The sequence below is a fragment of the Dreissena polymorpha genome, chromosome 16 (assembly GCF_020536995.1).
Source record: "Dreissena polymorpha isolate Duluth1 chromosome 16, UMN_Dpol_1.0, whole genome shotgun sequence".
Classification (NCBI taxonomy): domain Eukaryota; kingdom Metazoa; phylum Mollusca; class Bivalvia; order Myida; family Dreissenidae; genus Dreissena; species Dreissena polymorpha.
In genome coordinates this window covers 9,286,728-9,300,833 of record NC_068370.1, presented here as the reverse complement: position 1 = coordinate 9,300,833, position 14,106 = coordinate 9,286,728, and the positions used below count along the sequence as shown (strand labels likewise).

Sequence of the window (14,106 nt, the reverse complement as noted above, 5' to 3'; positions counted from 1 at the left end):
AACAAAACAAAAATTGTACTGATGTATTGCCTCTCTTTTTTTTGTTAAGCTCTACATATAAGAAAGAGCAATATGTTATGATTTGGCAGCAATTATAACTTATCTTCGAATACCAGTCACATTTTAATTTCAAGATGAATTGAAGACATCATAATCCCTGCAATACTTGTGTTTAAATGATGAAATACTAACACTGCCCAATAAAAAGCAGACGTATATCATTTTATCATCAGGAGCAAGATTAGAATGTCCAATTTTATCAGGTAATTTGCATTTAAGAGCTGTGTTAGCAATTTTACAACCTTAACAGCCCAATCATTGACAGGTTACCCATTTATCAGGTGCTTAAAATGATGGCTGAGCAAATCACCTATATAGACCTGTGAACTTGCAGGCAGTATCAAAAGATTTCAATGCAATTAGTCGCCCAGCAATGTGAATGTCAAAGTAATGTACTCAGCTGCTGATGCATGACAAATGCATTTGGCTATAGGAACAGAAATCAATATTGAAAGAGATTTATCCATTGAAGCAAGGAGAATGGACTGTGATGTTTTACATTCTCTGAAATCATACACCAGAACGTGTCTCAATTATTAATAATTGAATTAACTAGCAGCGTTTGCTGATCGATACAGCAATCATTGAGGTGATCTGATGACATTGCAACCTCCGAGGGGAAACAGGATCTGGGGACATGTTTGCTAATGCTCCATGTGGAAATCAAAACTGAAACAGTATTCGTTACATTGTTGATCATTGAGAATTCAACATGTCATTTTGTCAAAGCATGCTGAAATGGCAAACTTCTGAAAGTGTATTTTAATAGGTTTTTGTTTCTCCGCTGAGACTTGTGGATTCAGATCTAATCATGTAAATGGAGCATATTCCCCATAGTTATGCACACACACTTACAAATGACAAACCATATTTCAGAATAAAGGTTGCACAAACAAAGGTTCCCCACTTAAAGACTCTAAAAACATTAGCACTTATGATATTAGTTTCTGCATTTTAAAAATCCTACTTTATCTATACTCAACATATTTGCTAGATTTTCACTACAGCTAGGTTAATTGATACAAACAACCCAAAGCAAATATGGGATACAATGCCAGATCCAAATAAATTCTCAAAACTTAAACAATATTTCAATCAAGAGTTTCCAACTATAACACTATTCATAACTGTATATAAACCATGAACGAAATAAAAATTCTCAAAACTTAAACAATACTTTGATAAGATGCTTTCAACTACAAACATGTATAACACTATGTATACATGTATAATAAACAATCAATGACATCAATCAACCAATAATCACAGTTCCATCTATACCAGTGTTATTTTACAGAGCCAAAGCTTACATTCTAGCACATCAAGGCTGGCTGATGTGAGCACCTGCCCAGTCCACCAGACGGCTAATGTAAACATGGACCAGGAAATGAGATTTCAATTACCAGCCACTTGGCTACTGCCTTCCCCCTCCCTGCAGCTACCCAGCTACTGACAGCCCACACGACCAAACAATTAGCTCTTCTTATCAAACATTACCTGCTTATCCCTCTACACCTTACCTGATTATCTATATCAAATGATCAAGGTAGCACATAGATATAGAATATTTTTCTCATCAAAGTTCAGATCATGCTTAATTATGCTTGCAGCCAATAGAAGCTGTGGACAGTGTCAGAAGTATTTTATGCACAAAAGCACCAGCAGTCTTTAAACATAAAGCACATGTTTGTGAGGGTTTGTGGAACTAAAATCACATGGGTTTCAACCTCTTTAATTTGGAGGAAAGTACACAATTTGAATCTAACCTAAATGTACTCAAACCATGTGGTGATGGATACGATTTATGATATGAATCAGGCCCAAATCAAGGCGATTTTGGATACCAGGCAAGATGCTTGTTTACTTAGCAAAATCAATTAAATTCCCATTAGAGGGCAGCCAATGGTGGCTGTCTTAGAGGCTGCCCACCACTATCCAGTATCAACACTTGGCAGATACCCTTCACACCACTGATAATACACCATTAACCCTTTGCATGCTGGGAAATTTGTCGTCTGCCAAAATGTTGTCTGCTGAATTTCTAAAATTAGCATTTTCTTAGATTTTTTTTCAAAGAATACTATCAGAATAGCAAACAGTTTGGATCCTGATGAGATGCCACGTTCTGTGGTGTCTCATCTAGATCCAAACTGTTTGCAAAGGCCTTTAAAATTCGGTTCCAGCGCTGAAAGGGTTAAGATTGGTTACCAGTCACTTCTAGGGATCCCTCATCCACTGGGATTATGAGCATCTTGAGATATTATTATGCTGCTTCTCAAGACTGCATTTGCATATTCACAGATTTTCCCCTGAGATGGGATGGAACCCTGTGATACAGAAATATTTATATCTCAACTTTTCAGTCATTGCAAATCAATGAGCCAGTATTGTCCTGGTGCCTTAATTCCACATGTTTGCATGTAAATTGTTTTACCCCAGTATTTAGAATACTGGAACATTTTTCCGGATGTTGTCATTTCTTTAAATAAAACATTTCAATAGAAAGCAGGCAAAACAAAACACAATTTTTTATATTCATGTATACTGTGTTGTTTGGAAGATATATCATTAAAGATATGCAAACATAACATAACCATTTTTCGTATATATAATGGCTATTCACATGGACAAAATGCCATGACGAAATACAACAAGAAGTTATTGAGTGTGTTAACTGGAGCCTGGGCCTCAAGGTCTGTTTATTTACCCAAAGAGATGTCTTTATTACCACAACCATGCTTTGCTTTCTTTGCAAAATAGCTCTCTTTGAAAACACTGGGAAAATAATTAGGACCATTCTCTTCTTTATCTCATTTACTTGGCCTTAAGCATCAATATCCCACTAAGAAAATAATGTTCATGGTTAGCAAAAATACTATATCCGCAAAAATATATCATATTTAGCATACTATATGGTGCACAATCAATTTTAAGGCCAAGCATCAAACGCAAAGGTTGCCAAATATGTTTCAAAACATTCAATTACACACCTAATTGTGATTTAAAATTTTCGAAATGGCCTATGGTTCATTCTTTTTAAGAAGTAATAACTTCCAGTCTTCAATAGGCAATTCTTTTCTTTCACCCAAGTATCTCAAATGAAAAGCTAATACCTATTTTTCTTTGATATAATTGGTAAACTGGATAGCAATAAATCCCTTATTAAGCTTCAAAATTGCCATCTTTGTACACAAACAAAGACCTAACAAAGGCTGAGTAATTTTATTTTGAATTTGAAAAATATTGCACAGAACTGTAAGAACATTGATCATTCTACAAACAAATTCGCGTGGCAGAAAAAACATTTCAAAGTAAACAGACAATCTGTTTTAACCATTAACACAGGGCACACAACATATATATTGGCACAGCATGAAATCACAATCTGTATATTTATTCTGTGGTTTCAAGTGCTTAGACAAAATCCTTAGATTTTGAATCATAAAGAGAATTCAAATGATAACACCTCATTGATTTTATAGCATGCTTTATCATTTTGGAATACTAGTGATACAAACACAATCATTAAATATTGTGCAATGAAAAAACATCTCAACTTAAATAAGTGCTAACATTCTGAAAATTATTACACATTTTGACTATCAAATATGTTTTACTTGTCATCAATACCTACATCTGAAATTAAATATCCTCATCTAATTTAATATCTGATATTCACTTTATTGCCCACATTAGTGGTTTGATGCATGTATCCATAACAAAAAGCTTTTTTTCCGGCTAAGGGGTTAAAGGCAGAAACAAACACACAATATGAAATTAAGACACAACGGAAATTTCAACAAGAATATTACAGTTCATGCTGAAATTTTACTGACATCATTGTTGCAACGCAATGTTTTAATGATTATTATTACGCAGAAAATAAATTTGCAACCTTCAACAAAGAACAGTGAAGTAGCCAAACATGACTTTGCTGTTTTGTAATCAGCACGAGAACAGCATAAAATGGGCATATTTTATGAAGATCTTAATTGGTAAAAAAATTATATCTTTTAAATCTGCAAGTCAGCAATAATCAGATTAAGTTGGAGAACGAGAAAACCTAGAGAAAATGAGTGAACAAGCGAGTTAGTGAGCAGTTTGGTGATTGATTTGATTGAGTGACTTTGTGCATTTAATGGCTGCCTGGAAAATTAACAGAAAACAATAAAAGATTACTTGGACTACAAACAATTTATTTTCAGCCATGTGTATGCGACTTTGTGTCACTACTAACACATTTTTTCTGCCACTAGGAACACATTTTCTGTCACTCTGATTACTTTTTCTGTCAGTCTGAAGATTTTCAACAACATTTTTTATGAGAAACGGGACTAAGAGGTATGAACTGTCCTTCATATTTCGGAATGCCAGTGATTGATATCTCTGTAAATGAATGTTAACAACCTACACAAAATTGGGATTCACATTTCTTTATAACCTTATCACAGTGTGTCAAATTATTATTACAGAATTTATTTAACATGAAGCTTGAAATGCCTCCAACTAGATTTTTCTCTCCGTTCTAAATGCTTCCTCGATCAATATTGTAATCTGGCTTATAAAAATTTTATAAACAGAGGTAAATCTTCAATAATCTCATTAAAACATGTCAAATGAAAGTCAAAACTTTATTCAGAAGAATGTATTGCCCATTAATTTTTGGACCAATATTAAAACCACCAATATTGCAACAAAAATCAATTCAAAAGAATTAATTTAAAAAATGAAGCATACAAAACATTTTGTACAAGACTTTGTATTTTATTTGAATGTGACTTACAAATCAATATATCTATATAGATATAAATTGTTGGCACTTTTTTACTTTACTCAGACACTTGAAATTAATAATTATTATCAACACAACAAATAGTTAATACATAAATTCCAATTATTATCAAACACAAAAAAGACATTTTAAATGGGCATATAAATGAAATGAGTTTAATTGGGGGAGGAAATCAGAACACTATAACATTTCACATAATATAAGAGAGCATCAGTAATATTTTACACACCATCTTCCTAGTTCTACTTCATTAAACAAACATTTATTAACAAACTATAATCTTTTACCCCCCCCCCCCCCCGGCTTGTAGCTGAACACCAATTACCTGAACATGGAGGTCAGGTGTTCAGAAGAGGCTGTTTCAATCTGGTATTTTGTTGAAACTTAGTTTATCACTAATAAAATCAAACTCAAGCAAGCAAATATGATCTTAATGGAGGGCTTCATGTATACATATTAATTTCAATTGTTAGCACTATTGATACAACATCTTGAAGCTAATAGTTTTAATTCAAGCTAAGATTGATTTTATTTGCTTTTGGGTATAGGTTTTCAAGAATATATGAGTCTCCTTCTGAGAAAACTGGGCTTAATGCATGTGCGTAAAGTGTCATCCCAGATTAGCCGGTGCAGTCCACACAGGCTAATCAGGGACAACACTTTCCGCTTTTATGGTATTTTTAGTTTCAAGGAAGTCCCTCCTTACCGAAAATCAAGTTTAGGCGGAAAGTGTCGTCCCTGATTAGCCTGTGCAGACTGCACAGGCTAATCTGGGATGACACTTTACGCACATGTATTAAGCTCAGTTTTCTTAGAACAAGGCTCATATCATTTTCAAGATAACAATACACCTTTTTAACCAAAGGAAGTGATCCAACAGTGACTCAAAAGAAGCACATATATAATTTATTGGCATGTCTACGTTAAAATGTTAATAACAGAATTCAGTTTAAAGTAAAAAGCATCAAGACTTCAGGGGCACAAAATATCCAGACAATAAGAAAGTCATTGAGTGCAATTTTTATCCCAAAAATAATCAACTCTGTTTACACATGGAAGATTTCCTGAAATTTATGTAAGCCAGAAAGGTTTATCAGCCTGCATGCAGTTGTGAGTAATTACTGACAGCATGCTAAAAGGTTAAAGTACAGGGCGGATAAAATGCACCATATTTTGTAATTAAATAGTATTCTCTAATATAAGTGAAAAATCATGATCATAAATTATCATTCCTGAATTTAATTCTAAACAATTTGATTTTTATTTGGGTATAAATTTTTACATAAGTTGAACCCATTAATATAGTAATATATCGAAAAAGCAAAACTGAAACACAGTCACCAGAAAAATCTAAATTAGCAAGTAAACAATTTTTCACCACAAACATAACACTTTTATGATTTTTTCTATTAACATAATCATCTTATATTATCATTATATAATAAATGTATGTATCATTTAAAGAAACACCAAACTGTAACACTGAAAAATGACCGATGTTTAACACTCTTAAACTGCCACGCCCATTTATCGCAACAAAATATCAAAAGTCAAGTTAAAATAACAATAAATAAAACATACAAAAAATATCTTCAACTCACCTTAGTTAAAGGAAGTCGGTAAAATTATTTCTGTAGAAAGTTTAAATATCCGACAAGCACTCACTGTACATCAACAGACAGACGGACAAACACACACACAGCTAGCGAAGAAATCCCAGGGAAAGTTGACAGAGGAAACAGAGGAACCAGCTCACACCAAGTAAAGAAGGAAGCCAATAGAGAGCGGAGAGATTGCTGGAGAACCATATACTATAACAGAGAGTCGATATGTGAACCACTCAAGACCGATTTACTTTCCATTTGCCACATTACCCCACTGTATGCTGTATACAACTGTTGAATCAGTCATGTGTAGCCTTGGCTTCATAAATCTACCTAGATTGCCACGCTATGAGGAGCTATGAGGTAGGTTGCGAAATACAGCCATGATAGCACAATTATTTTGGTAGCAATTTAATTAGGGTGGTTCCAATTGTTAACGTGGCTGTATGACATTTTCACTAGGTAACAAGCTCCTGTAATTGCTACAGCAATCAATGCTATGCTTCTCATTATGGAATAACTTGGTTATTATTGAATGGATATTTTGCATGCAATTCAATCAAGCAAGATTGAGAGCATTTCATTCGCCTCCACACCATGGTTCCTACACAATGCCTTACAACTGTGTAGTTCCGCATTATTTCTATGTTTATTACATTGACGCTTTTGTAATGTTTATGTAAATGTTTATAAAATGCAGCTAAGTTACAGCCATTTTAAGTATAATCCTTATGTAAAACAAGGGACAAAATTGTCACAAAACCAGGTTTTCATTATGAAAAAAAAATGTGATAAAGGGAGAAAACTCAAACTGAACTTTTGAAATGAACAAACAAAATTAACCACCTTTGTAAGTTTGTTTTAAAAAAAATAAATATTTTTAGTCGTGGCGACCTTGACATTGGAGATATTGACGTGATTCTTTCGTGCGACACACCGTCCCATGATGGTGAACAAATGTGCCAAATGATTTTAAAATCTCACAATGAATGACATAGTTATGGCCAGGACAAGCTCATTTATGGCCATTTTTGACCTATGAACTCAAAGTGTGACCTTGACCTTGGAGATATCGACGTAATTATTTCGCGCGACACACCGTCCAATGATGGTGAACAAATGTGCCAAATGATTTTAAAATCTGACAATGAACGACATAGTTATGGCCCGGACAAGCTTGTTCCGCCAGCCAGCCAGCCAGCCCGCCCGCATTCGCCAATCTAATAACCAGTTTTTTCCTTCGGAAAACCTGGTTAACAAGTAAAAAAACATGATTTTTGAAATATTAACATAAAACTTTGATCTCTGTGAAATCTAATAAAACAGAGTAGAACAATTCTATTTTCTCCAAATCTTGCTTGAAAAGAATCTTCCAACGAATATATTTCAGCAAAATTGTGTGTAAACCATTAATACTGAATTCCAGAGCTTACTTGACTCTTCAACATGTTAAAACTTCAGACATTAATGAGGATTTAGTACATGTTAACAGTTGTACATGATACAGAAATGTTTAAAAGATACAACTGTTCCACACTCAACCCTCACTAAACATAACTCACAATTCATATCATATGAGGGCAAACATTAAATGTATTTATTTTATCAGGTATGCTGATCTACATTATATCAGGACTTGATGGATGTTGTTTGGGTGGCACAGACCAGTGTTTCAACAGATACTATCTGTCAGGTCAATGGTATGAAACACCATGGAGATGTTTGTAACAGTCCACACTGATATATGGTGATGCTAATGGCTATGTGAAATCACTTACATTATTGGTTCGATATATATTTTAGAAATTGGTCTATTGCTTTCCCTGAAGGAATTGAAAACCTGTTTTAAACAAGAGCACCGCATAACGGGTGCCAACATTGGCTGCGGGTGCAATTTTGAACAAGGGCTGTTTGTAAAACATGCATGCCCCTCAAAAGGGCTGTCAGTTGTAGTGGCAGCCATTGTGTGAATACATTTTTTGTCACTGTGACCTTGACCTTTGACCTAATGTAAGATATCATCCAGAAACCATTGTACTCTTTCGAGTCACTGTGACCTTGACCTTTGACCTAGTGACCTGAAAATCAATAGGGGTCATCTGCTAGTCATGATCAATGTACCTATGAAGTTTCATGATCCTAGGCGTAAGCATTCTTGAGTTATCATCCGGAAACCATTTTACTATTTCGAGTCACTGTGACCTTCCCTAATAATTTATTAGACGATCTTTCAAAAATAAAAAAAGGAAAAAAAAAATTATTTTTTTTTCTTGGGGGGGGGGGGGGGTAGGGGGGGTGAGAGGGGCGTATAATGTGGGGTGTGGTAATTTATTAGATGTTTAAAAAACAATTATTTTTTTTTATTATTTTGGGGGTGGGGGTGGGAGGGGGGTAGGGGGGAGAGAGGGGGGTATAATGTGGGGTGTGGTAATTTATTAGATGTTAAAAAAAATTAAAATAAAATTGGGGGGGGGGGTAGGGGGGTAGGGGGAGTGTGAGGGGGGTATAATGTGGGGTGTTGTAATGTGGGGGGAAGGGGGGGGGGGGTAGGGGGAGTGGGGGGGGTAGGGGGGTGAGAGGGGGGTATGATGTGGGGTGTGGTTATTTATAAGGTGTTTAAAAAAATAATCTTTTTTTTTGGGGGGGGTAGGGGGTGAGAGGGATGTATAATGTGGGGTGTGGTAATTTATTAGATGATGTTTTAAAAAAAAATTGGGGGGGGGGTGAGGTTGGGGGGAAAATATAGGTTGGGTGATGTTGGTAAACAAGTATGCAAAATATAAAAGCCATATGTCAAGGGTCATAGAAAAAAATAACAAATGATCTCACACTGACATGAACAAATATCCTCTATTTATTAAACATGAAATCTAAACTTATTGCATTTGTTTCCCTTGTATATAAGAAAGATATAATCGTGTATTACCTCCCCTGTCCTGCTAATATTTATATTAATCAACAAAATTAAACATTAACACAATATTTAATATACAAAATATACAAAAAAAATCTCATATTCTGATAATATTTTTACTGATCCACTTTATTTTACTCAAATGATGATGTTTCATTGGACTGATAATTATAGATTTATGGTAACAGACCAGTTGCTTCAGTTATATTGTTCAGAGTTCGCCCTGTTGGCCGTGTATGCGTTCTTAAGTTATCATCCAAAAACCATTTTACTACTTCGGGTCACCGTGACCTTGACCTTTGACCTAGTGACCTTAAAATCAATAGGGGTCATCTGCGATCCTAGGCCCAAGCGTTCTTGAGTTATCATCCGGAAACCACTTGGTGGACAGACCGACTGACAGACAGACCAACATGTGCAAAGCAATATACCCACTCTTCTTCGAAGGGGGGCATAATAAATGAAAGCTTGTCAGAATTTTTTTTTTTTTCAAGAGGTCACAGTGACATTGACCTTGGACTTAGTGACGCAAAAAAAGGTGTGGCGTGTAGAACTCATCAAGGTGCATCTACATGTGAAGTTTCAAAGTTGTAGGGAAAAATGTCAAAGTTTAAGCATGACGCCGGCGGATGGCGGACAACACGATGAGCTGGCTATGACAATACCTCTGGTTTTCTCCGAAAACAGCCGAGCTAAAAATTACATCGTCCTTACTTGCAAAACTGCTCAAGAAGATTGATTCACCAAAACATAATTATCTTCAATATCATCACTTGCAGCAGCAACAGTAACAGCAGCAGCATCATGACAACAATTCTGTTTTATCTTTGGTCCAAAACAATTTGTGCGAATCCATAAAAAAACTGTTTCAATATGTTTAACATTTCACTTTCTTAATACATATAGGTAAATGACACACTTATCTACAAAGTTTGTCCATTAACACACCAGTTATTTATACAGTATATGTAGCAAAAACTTACAAGCAATTATGTTTGACACCACATGCCTTATTACTCTTGTACTATTAGGGATCAATGTACTTTCCTATCGTGGGATTGTCATTTATTACCTGCTAGTACTCTTCAGAAGACCCAATTTCACTTTGTAGTTTTTTTAAATATCATTTTAGCCCCTCTCAGATAAACGGGGTTAATGCAAGTGTACTCCCAGATTATTTTAACAATCCTAAAACTATAGCGTGATATTTTTCACCAAAGATTACCTGTAATATGTGTATAATAAAAATAAAAGCAAGACCTAAATTTAATAGTTTTTATGCAATATAGTGGCGTGATTTCTCTGCAGTAAGTCATCGATTATTAGAAAATCTACAGAGAATTAAAGCTATGAAAATGTTCATTATTAAGAGCTACATGGACAATAAAATAAGCGATGCATTAAAGATGCATTAAGGATGCATTAACTGATTAAATGGTGCAAGAATTTCTCCTGAAGATCTCTACAAGTACATCCTGCATATGAGACATTCCCAAACCAGTCAAAAGAAGACAGTTCCACTGTTGCAGATTATTATTATCAATTGCATTCAATATCAAAGGGTCAGAGCCTTTGAATCCCAATGTTAAATCTGTCAATTTGAACATGTTTGAGTAATGATGTATGATTCATACACCTCTGACAACTGACATCATGATTCTCTTTATTATATGAGATATGCTCTGGTAAAATGGTTCTTAATGCATGTGTCATCCCATATTAGCCTGTGCAGTGTGCACAGACTAATCAGGGGCAATATTTTCCACCTTAACTGTTTTTATTTGTAAACAAGATACTTCCAATAAAAAATTAATTCCATAAAAGCAGAGGCATCCCTAATAAGGCACAGGCCAATTTTGGATGACACTTTACCCATTAAAGGAAATGTGATTTATGTATAAAGTCACATTTTCCCAGAGGAGGAGCTTTTTTAAATTCAGAGACTGTTTTTGCAGAAGACCTTCAAATTAAACTCAATATCACCCTTTAATATTGACATGAAAAGAAAATGTATAATAATGCTGATTACAATGGCCTCAGAAGAAATTATACAGTGGAATAAAGAAATTATTGGAAATAATAACATAATTATAACATTCTTTCCTCATTATTTTAAATATGTTGCAATCCAACACATTCAGGGAATTCATAAAGCACATTGTAATACTGTGAACATTATCTCAAAGTGCCATTTCTGCCAATTGCACAAGATAAAAACATCCCTAGTATTTTCCCACCATTTTTATTGCAGACAAAACTGCACATTCATGACAGCATTAGCATGCAGGGCTTTGACAGGAGATAAGATTAAGTTCACAGAATGCCTCAATCTTGCTTTTCATGCTATTGATCATGAAGGAACATGGATATTCCAATCCCAGAACAGAAAGTCTAAGGACAGATCAAACTGATCTTTATTTCTGCTGTGAAGGAATAGGAATTAACAATAATTGACAAAAGCATGTCACATGAGCCATACAATCATACATTTTTTCAGACTGACACAGGTAGACTTATGAAAACTGAAAACTCAACCCTTAGTCCAACATACACAGTAATGATTGTATAAACAAGATGAAATCATGATATTGCTTCTTAAATCCAACTATAAATATTAGCAGCAATACTCGAGCAGATGTTGTATATCCATCAGGCTGTGGAGTCAGGCCCTGCAGTTTCTGGATGGATAATCAGAGAGCCATGTAGCAACAGGCGAGCCTGCGCACTGACTGACGGAGCACCTGCTTCCATCCAACATTTCAAGGCAATGGGTACGGATAGTTGAAGCCAAAAGAAATACATGAGCCGCGCCCTGGGAAAAATGTGCTTAATGCATGTGTAAATAGAATTGTCCTAGATTAGCATGCCCAGTCCACACAGGCTAATCAGGGACTTCATTTTCCACTTATATGGAATTTTTTGTTAAAAGGAAGACTCTTCATTACGAACTCTAGTCTAGGCGGAATATGATATCAATGATTAGCACATGCAGACTGCTAATGCTTATCTGGGACAATACTTTTAGCACATGCATTAAGCCCAGTTTTCCCAGAAACCGGCTCATATAGTATGGGATACAGAGCTTGCCAACTGGAATCATGGGGTAATGGTTACATTCTTTACTGGACATTTTTAAGTATCAATGGTTGTGGTATTATTTTGATTGTTTATAAATAAGAGAAATGTAAGTCTTCAGTCACAAAACAGAAATCTTTAATCCTGTTATTGTAATATATATCATTAGGACTCCAAACATATAATGTTTTGCACAATGAACTTTTTATTAGCAATAAAATTCACTGTACAGTTTAAGAACGTCTCACAGCAAAAGTCAGAAATCAGTCATTCCCATTGGAGTCTTCTTTGTCATGAGCAAAGAACTCTTATTGTAATGAAAATGCACTTGCAGCAAGCATTTAAGAGTTACCTCCCTTAGATAACTATTGTTCAATTGTTGTTCATGAAAGTGCATGAATTTATGTCATAAAAGATCCATCTAAGGTTAGACCTGAAAGCGAGAGTGATTAATTGCAAACGGTAAATCAATCTGGTATACATCTGACAATGGAAGTTCCTCCATCAAATCAACCATAGTTCAAATCCCTAGGGTTGCCAGTGTATGACTCTGGATACTCCCATAATGTAGCCAGCAGTATGGGTGACTTCATTACATTAATTGCAAATGAAAAGGCCAGGACAAAAACTGATATCTGTGTGACGTATCATCACTGCCTCTGTTGCAAACAGCAACATATTATTATGGACTGGAAACTCAAAATATGGCTGAGCACATGGAAGAGAAGACAGATAATTACTAACATGCCGCTAGTGCCTATCACCAATTGATAGATGGACTGAAAACCCTGTCCATGTAAGCGCTATCTTGTTCTACACAATACCATTAGATCAGTCATACAGGAATATCAATCATATTAGATTAGCACTACATGAAGACTCATCTATTATTTAGCTGACTCTTTTAAACTCTATACAAATGGCTGGACACATCACAAACAGTTGGGAAATCCATTATGAATGAAGCACTCACAACCGTTACTATCCTGGAGTGATGGAACATGAAAACTATTAAAATTGTCAATCTAGACTACACTGTTATAGGGTTATACGGCCACCTGTAAGCTTCAATGTGAGCCTCATCAAGTCATAATGGGTCTTATATGCTCCATCTGGAAAAAGACCACTAAACTTTGCATGACACAATAGAGGACAGCACAGCTCCCGACCAGATTGCGCAATAGCTCAGACTGGTCAGGAGCAAAGCAGGCTGCATATGGTACAAGAACGATTAGCACAAAACGCTGGTTATATCAAAGTAAAACCTTTCTTGAAGTAATTTACGCAGAGTATTAATGTTAGTACATTATGAAATTAATAAAACTCCCATATAACTTACATAAATGATTTTATGATGCAACTAGCATGACACCTTCCATTAACATGTTTTTAAACAGATTGTCAGTACTGTACAAGAGCTGTCTCCATAGGAAGACATGCCCCCCGAAAAACGCTTTTTCGAAACCTAAATGCAGATTTTGAAACCTAAACGCGGACCCTATGTTCAAGGTCACGGTCAAAGGGGTCAAAATTTGTGTGTGTATGGAAAGACCTTGTCAATATACACATGCATACCAAAAAAAAAATGAGGTTACATCTGAAGCAACATAGAAGTTATGAGCATTTTTCGAAATCTAAACGCAAAAGTGTGACGGACAGAG

General features: G+C 35.3%; 1 protein-coding gene across 19 annotated transcripts in view; it reads right to left on the bottom strand.

Moving 5' to 3' along the window:
* The window catches only part of LOC127862998 (polypyrimidine tract-binding protein 3-like), a 115,707-nt gene that overhangs the window by 56,757 nt on the left and 44,844 nt on the right, over nt 1-14,106 (bottom strand). Inside the window, exon 1 of one of the 19 annotated variants that reach the window (XM_052402332.1) lies at nt 6,454-6,710. The exons of the other annotated variants lie outside the window; for them this stretch is intronic. The gene's annotated coding sequence lies outside the window, so the exon portion shown is untranslated. Of the gene's footprint in view, nt 1-6,453; nt 6,711-14,106 lie in introns of those variants that run through there. 19 annotated transcript variants of the gene reach the window in all.